Genomic DNA, 8,084 nt, shown 5'->3' with positions numbered 1-8,084 from the left:
TCCTTGCATTCGTGGGGATTTGTCTTTGTAATTTGCTTTAAGGCTGTAATTCTAATTACTCTGAAAGTGTAAAGTTGTCAGGGCCCACTTCAATCTTATGATTATATACAATGTTTATCAGTTTATTTATTTCAGTAATTTTTTTAATATGGGGAATAAGTGTAAAATATAGTTATATTAGGCCTTATGATCTTGACAATTACGCAATGTCATGCCAACTAAAGATATTAAATTAGTAGTCTGACTAACCCCAATACCAAATGCCCACCTATAATATCCCCCAGCCCACCCTAGCATAGCTGGCAGGAGCCGGCCCTGAGCTTTAGGGTCCTATTTTACAATTTGCATTGGATCATGTCGTCTTCATGGACTAAATGGTCCTACAGCGCATGCTTCATAGAGGAAGACAGTGGTTTATGTGTTAACAATGCCCTCTTGTGTACATCACATGGCCTTTGTGTACCCATCAAATTACCTCTCTGTTGTTTACCAGTAGTATTTGTCGAACAAACTGATAATGCCGGTCAGTCGGTTAACTGTCAACATATTCTCTCAGTAAATCTGGACAACATTTTTTGCTCATATCCATTATATCACTTGATTGTTTCAGTCTGTAACCACTAAATGCACATCTCTCAGAAATATTCAGCCAATCATTAAGCTCTTAACTTTCGTGTCTGTTCTCCTGTTCATTAGAAATTATGACATAAATAGTGAACAAAATGTGTGCCGTAATTAATAGGTATGTCATAAAATATTGATATATTGATTATTGATCGTCACGATAATTTGTCCATTGATATCTCAGTAACAATGTGTTGTGGAGTCAAAAGTCCAATTGTACAAATGTGTGTTTTCTCTAGCAGAGGTTTTGTATGTTGGTGTCAAACACCTAGTTCAAAACACTCTTAAATTAGATTTATTTATTTTATTTTATTTTTTTATTTTTTGTGAATTCTTCCCTTCAAAGTAAATTTTTATCATTATTTTTTTGTTATAGCTCTTGGGTAAACAAGCTAATATAATCAAACCACACTGGCTCAGGCAAGGGTCAACTATATCATGTTGTCATATTTTCACAGAGCATGTTGTCACATATTTTAATCTTCATAAATGAATACAATTTTACAATACTTGTTGCCCAAAACAATATTAAGATATTTTTGACCGTTACCTTTTCCATTTTTGTCGTCTTTTTTAAACTTTGCTGAAAAGCTTATATTAGCCGGTTTAATACAGGTGCGGATTTAAAGAGAGGTGTAGATTTTGTGGTGGCAAGTTGTCACAAAAGTTTAACGTGTTCAGTGAACTGTATGTTGATCTTGGGCTATAACGGTAAACATTTTCCATAGCTTTTTGTAGCCAAAGAGACTGAGTTATGTGGCTATGCAGAAATGTACTTAAATATTTTTACTAAAATAAAATGAAGTAAAAAGTGTCTAGCACCAGTCTCCCCAATTTTTTATCCTTTAAAGTAGATAAAAATTGCCTACTACTGCACAATTTAACTTAATGAGGTGCATCCTGGGAGCTCCCAGTTTGTTTTTCCAAAACAAAAATACTGTTATTTTCCAATTTTAAACTTGTGGAAAGAGCAAAAACAGTACAGCATTGGTGATAAGCGAGGTTTTTTGAAACAGTACTGAGGGATAAATTACAACAATTCACTCAATCTGAATTTGTAGGAGTTTCACGTGTAAATGTGTCAATTCATAAAAGAAACATGAATTTAATAAGAGTTGAAATTTATCTTTTTAATAAAAAATCGTTTTAGAATATTTTCCATTGTGGTACAGAGTTGCCATTTTCATGTCCAAAAATGTTATAGGAAAAATATTCCAATGTTAGGACATAATGCGTACATTACTGCTGAGTAGCGCTACTCAACACGCGGCCCATGTTATGATTTTATAATCAAAAACAGTGCCGGCCCTGCCTATTAAGCGACATATGCAGCTGCATAGGGCCCCCGCGGCCACCAGGGGCCACCCTACCATGGGTTCAGTATAGCCAAATAATTATTTGCCATAAGTGTAAATATCACTGGGCACACAGCCCAGCTATATGCACAGCAATAATCCAATGGAACCCATCAAAACTATTACAGTTATTGCATACGCTTCGAAGAAATGACATGGAGAGATAAGTATGTGAATTTGACCTTTCTCAGCCTAAGGTTTGATGTGGCAACATTAGTAAGATAATTAATCAGTTGTGTGTGCAATCCGGGTTCAAATCCACCTATTTCAAATCTGCCAATTTCACAATTCTCTCCTTATTGATTCATGTAAATGAAGACATACAGTGGCTGTACATGCCATCAGAAAGCCATTTATTTTAAATAAAAATGAACAGAAAAGGTGTAAAAATCTAAGTAAACACAGTGTTCTCGTTGTGATCGGGGGCACACATGCTTTTCCTGGTCTGCAACACGCGGCCCGGCATCTCAGAGGCCAGTGGAAAACGAGGGTCATGACTCATGGAGGCCATGCGGTTACCCGTTTTCTGGGCCTAAAGAGGCTGCTCAAAAGCCACATGCCGCATTTAAAGACAGCAGTGATGAGGTACCATTATGTGACACATCAGGTGCTATTCATCCAGCTGCCAGTGATGTAGTTAAGTTCCATCACAATACTTGTACTACGTAGGGGAGAGCTGAGCATAAACTAACTCAGGGCTAGTTGTAACACACATGGTTTAATCGTTTGCACACACACTAGTAAGACGCAACTTCATCTGTTTACTTGTTGCCATATCAACACAGTGTAGAGAAAAAAATTGCGACAAAATTCAAAAACCTTTGGAAGATGTTGCCAAAAGTTTATTTTAATGTAGCAAAAGTAAAATTTCACACGAAAGTTAATTTTCATCTCTGTTTTAGTGTTTTATTTAAAATGAGGCAAACTTGGTATCATTTTAATCTCCAATCTGTTACCTAGCATCTTGCATAGTTTTTCATTCTTAGCTAGCCTGGAGAAGTGACGAGCCAGGTTTAAATCCCAGTTGTGCTGATGGGCACGTTGTAACACTGCATTACAATGTGCCCCAATTAGAAAAAACTATATGTGCAGTCATATATGTAATTTACATAATTCCCCTTTATGCATGCGTATGTTGTTTCATCAATCAATGCATTATTTTGGCCAATGATGTGGCTTTGTTGTGTATTCATTGTCAAGTTATTAATATTGTTGCTATATTATATGACAAAGGTAGTAAAAAATTGCTTTTACTGACATAATATTTTAGTTTATTTTTTAGGTATTTTAATTTGATCAGATACAGTTGTTAGAGTCAGGATTTTAAGCTGTCAATTGGTCATGTTACAAGGTGCCCCTCAGCTGTTACAATGTGCCCTGCCTATGGGGCATGTTGTAAAATTATTTTTTCCTTTTTTTCCAGGTAGATGGCGGAAAAACTTTATACGCTGTATTCATGAAACAAGAGCACATATTTGTACCAGATCCATGTGAAATTATTGTGAAAAAAGAAAAATACTCTCCCCTACACTGATGTTGTTAGATTACATACTGTTTTATTATACACCAGGGTGCAAATAGTATGTTAGTATGTAGTGTAAATATCATCTACTGTAGCCTACCGTACATTAATTTGGTAATTTAATTCTTTCTTATTCATTTGCACATAACTTAATTTAATATATTTATTAAGTTGTGCATGTGATGTATTTGTTTGCTTGTTTGTTTGTTTAAAATATATTTTCTTTCTTTTTTGTACATCTGAAGTAGATATACCTACAGCTTATAAACTACAGTTGATAGTTTTGCTTTTTTTAAGCTTTATGCTTTTATATTAATAGACTTGTTTATTTGCACAATTTTAAGCTTGCTTAGTTACTGATGTTGGGCATGTTTGGATAGATGTATTTGTAGGTGGGGGGCCCCATTTGAAAAAAAAAAAATGCTAGGGCCAAACCTCATCAAAAATATGTCATAGCCAATCAAATGTGTATGACTTGTGAGGTGTCCATTTTCAAGAGTATTTACGGTAGTTTTCTGTATTGCTGAATCAGCACAGTTAGAGAGGGAAATAAACTGCAAAAGTATGCCGTGGAGTGCCAGTTAAAAAAGAATGAAGAAATAAATGATCAATCTATTAATTTGAAAATAAAAATGTGGATAAATAAACCAAATAAATGGACAAATAAGTAGACATTTAAATGTCTTTAATTCACATTTAAAAATTTAAATTATATTTAACAATTAAATTGTGCATTAATAAATAATTACCGTGGAGACGAAGCATGTGTGGAGGCCCACGCTATTCTCCACAGCATCCACACACAGCTGGATTCAAACTCGCGACACCAGGGGTGGTAGTCAGTGTCAATACTCGCTGAGCTACCCAGGCCCCCAATAAGTCACTTTTAAATGCAATTAATTTGCATTTTAAAAAAGCATTTGGCAATTGCTTTTCTTAATTCATTTGCTGGTTGCTTTTCTTTATCTATTTGACAATCGAGTTTAAAAATGCCATTGGACAGTTGACACATGGGAGCAACCAATGAACTTTCAAATCAGTTTTAAGACACACCCCCTCTCAAACATCCCACTTAAAGGAGTTGCAAGATGGTCTGTCATTGGACGGCTACTGATAGAGGTTTACGGTCTATGAAGTCAGTGCAAAAGAAACGGACGCGAGGCGTATCAGAAGTTAATGGTCACTTGCCGTTGCTAGTTAAATGTTGAGTGTGGTCCTCCCCGAACGTGCACAGTGGTACATGTCCAGGAAGGGAGCCGGTAACCACAATGCCATTAACAGAACCGATCCGTGTTACTGACTGAAAGCGCGTGGCCATTGGACTCGTTGGAGCAATTGGCCATGCTCGCACTCCAACAGCATTGAGAAAACTTCATGAAAATGTTTATTAGTGATCTGTGTTTCAAAGCAAAACACTAAAAAGGTTCTAATCTAATCTTTATGACTTGTCCCTGGAGCAGAACAATGAATAGAACTGCTCGGCTCTGAAGAGAAAATCTGAATGAGTGTTTGCATATCAGCTCCTTTTATACCCATATGTCCGGGGGAGTGGCATGCAAATATCACTCGCCAATTCTCATTGGCCTTTTAAAAAAAAAAAGATCAGAGGTGTTTGGGGCTCCCAAGAGTGTCACTACATCGACACAACGTCTTAAATCAAATCAAAATCAAATCACTTTTATTGTCACACAACCATATACACAAGTGCAATAGTGTGTGAAATTCTTGGGTGCAGTTCCGAGCAACATAGCAGTCGTGACAGTGATGAGACATATACCAATCTACAATAAACATCAAATTTACACAACACAATTTAAAATCTAATATACACATAATTACACACAACACAATATACAAATAATAACATACAATGTACATTATACAATACACACAATATAGAATACACATTATACAATAAAAAAAATAGTATATATAGTATTTAAAATGTACAGTAGGTTGTATTGTACTGTATTGACATTCAGGCTGTTGGTTGATAGTCAGTTGCCAGTGTGTTGTTAAGAGAATATAATTTATGACAGTCCAGTGTGAGATAATAAGATTAATAAAGTGCAGTGCTGATGTATATTGATCATGAGAGATCAAGAGTTCAAAAGTCTGATTGCTTGGGGGAAGAAGCTGTCATGAAGTCGGCTGGTGCGGGTCCTGATGCTGCGATACTGCCTGCCTGATGGTAACAGTGAGAGCAGCCCATGGCTTGGGTGGCTGGAGTCTCTGATGATCCTCCGAGCTTTTTTCACACACCGCCTGGTGTATATGTCCTGGAGGGAGGGAAGCTCACCTCCGATGATGTGTCTGGCAGTTCGCACCACCCTTTGCAGGGCTTTGCGGTTGTGGGCGGTGCTATTGCCATACCAGGCGGAGATGCAGCCAGTCAGGATGCTCTCTACAGTGCTGGTGTAGAACCGTGTGAGAATGTGGCGGTTCATTCCAAATTATCTCAGCCGTCTCAGGAAGAAGAGGTGCTGATGAGCCTTCTTCACAACGGCCTCAGTGTGGATGGACCATGTGAGTTCCTCAGTGATGTGGACACCCAGGAACTTGAAGCTGCTGACTCTCTCCACTGGTGCTCCATTGATGGTGATGGGGCTGTGTTCTCTTTCTCTTCTCCTGAAGTCCACCACAAGCTCCTTTGTCTTACTGACGTTGAGGGAGATGTTGTGCTCCTGACACCAGCATGTCAGAGTATGCACCTCCTCTCTGTAGGCTGTTTCATCATTGTCAGTGATCAGACCTACCACCGTCATATCATCAGCAAACTTAATGAAGGCATTGGAGCTATGTGTTGCCACACAGTCATGTGTGTACAGGGAATACAGGAGTGAGCTAAGAACACAGCCCTGCGGGGCTCCAGTGTTAAGGATCAGTGATGAGGAGATGTTACTGCCCATACTAACCACCTGGCGTCTGCTTGACAGGGAGTCCAGGATCCAGCTGCACAGCGAGCTGTTTAAGCCCAGAGCCTGGAGTTTCTCATCAAGCTTGGAGGCACTATGGTGTTGAATGCTGAGCTGTAGTCTACAAACAGCATTCTCACATAAGTGTTCTTTTTTCCAGGTGGAAAAAAGGAACCTTCAGGGAACGGAGGTTACGAAAGTAACCATGAAGTTCGCTTACCATCTAATCTATCAAGACCTTGACATGTGGGCCTTGTTAGGAGATGATCAGCGTTATTTGCTTCACCTGTGAATGGTCATAATGTTTTGACTCATCAGTGTATATACTATATATATATATATATATATATATATATATATATATATATATATATATATATATACATACACTGCCGGTTATAAGTTTTGAAACACTTGACCGAAATGTTTCTCATGTTCTTAAAAATCTTTTGATCCGAAGGTGTATGCTTAAATGTTTGAAATTAGTTTTGTAGACAAAAATATAATTGTGCCACCATATTAATTTATTTCATTATAAATTTAAATGTATAATTTAAAAAGTTTTTGAAATTGATGACTTGGACCAAATAATAAAGAAAAGCAGCCAATAAGTGCCCAACATATGATGGGAACTCCTTCAATACTGTTTAAAAAGTATCCCAGGGTGATACCTCAAGAAGTTGGTTGAGAAAATGTCAAGAGTACATTTCTGAAAATTCTAGGCAAAGGGTGAGTACTTTGAAGATGCTAAGATATAACACAGTTTTGATTTATTTTGGATTTTGTTTAGTCACAACATAATTCCCATAGTTCCATTTATGTTATTCCATAGTTTTAATGAATTTACTATTATTCTAAAATGTGAAAAAATAAAATTATAATAAATAATGAGTGTTTCAAAACTTTTGACCAGTAGTGTATATATATATATATATATATATATATATATATATATATATATATATATATATACACACACACCGGCCTAATATTGTGTAGGTCACCCCCCCCGTGCTGCCAAAACAGCGCCAACTCGCATCTTTCTGAGATGCTATTCTTCTCACCACAATTGTACAGAGTGATTATCTGAGTTACCGTAAACTGTTGTGTGTGAAAATCCCAGGAGATCAGCAGTTACAGAAATACTCAAACCAGCCCATCCGGCACCAACAATCATCCATGCGATTATCTACGAGTCAGGTGCTTCAGTTAATGTTCACATCAACCATCAGTATGGGGAAAAAGATTTTATCTCTGTGATTTCGACCTTGGCATGATTGTTGGTGACTTTTATTTTTCCAGGACTGATGGGCAAAAACCAGGACGATTCTGGAAAATCCTGAACCATGGCAACCCTGCTTAGAAGGGCTGTTAACAGGGCTTAGAAACTAAATTACAATTTTTACTTAAATATTAACTAAATTGTAATTATATTCAAATTTTAGACAATATTTTAGTTGGTGGAAAAAACTAAAATATCAGTTTCCACTATCGGGCCAAATGAGGGCGTCCTAGTGTGTGCCAGAGCCAGTTGCATTCCCACTGCACTTCTGGGGCTTCATCATGCCTCTGCGGGGCTGATTATCCTTGGGCCAAAGAAGGCCAGCTGGGGATAGAGGCAGGGTCAATGTCAAAGTCAGAGTTTTGCTGAGAAGGTCTCGCTTTCCA

This window comes from Myxocyprinus asiaticus, chromosome 3, assembly GCF_019703515.2.
Source record: "Myxocyprinus asiaticus isolate MX2 ecotype Aquarium Trade chromosome 3, UBuf_Myxa_2, whole genome shotgun sequence".
Lineage (NCBI taxonomy): Eukaryota > Metazoa > Chordata > Actinopteri > Cypriniformes > Catostomidae > Myxocyprinus > Myxocyprinus asiaticus.
Note: the sequence above shows the minus strand (reverse complement) of the source record.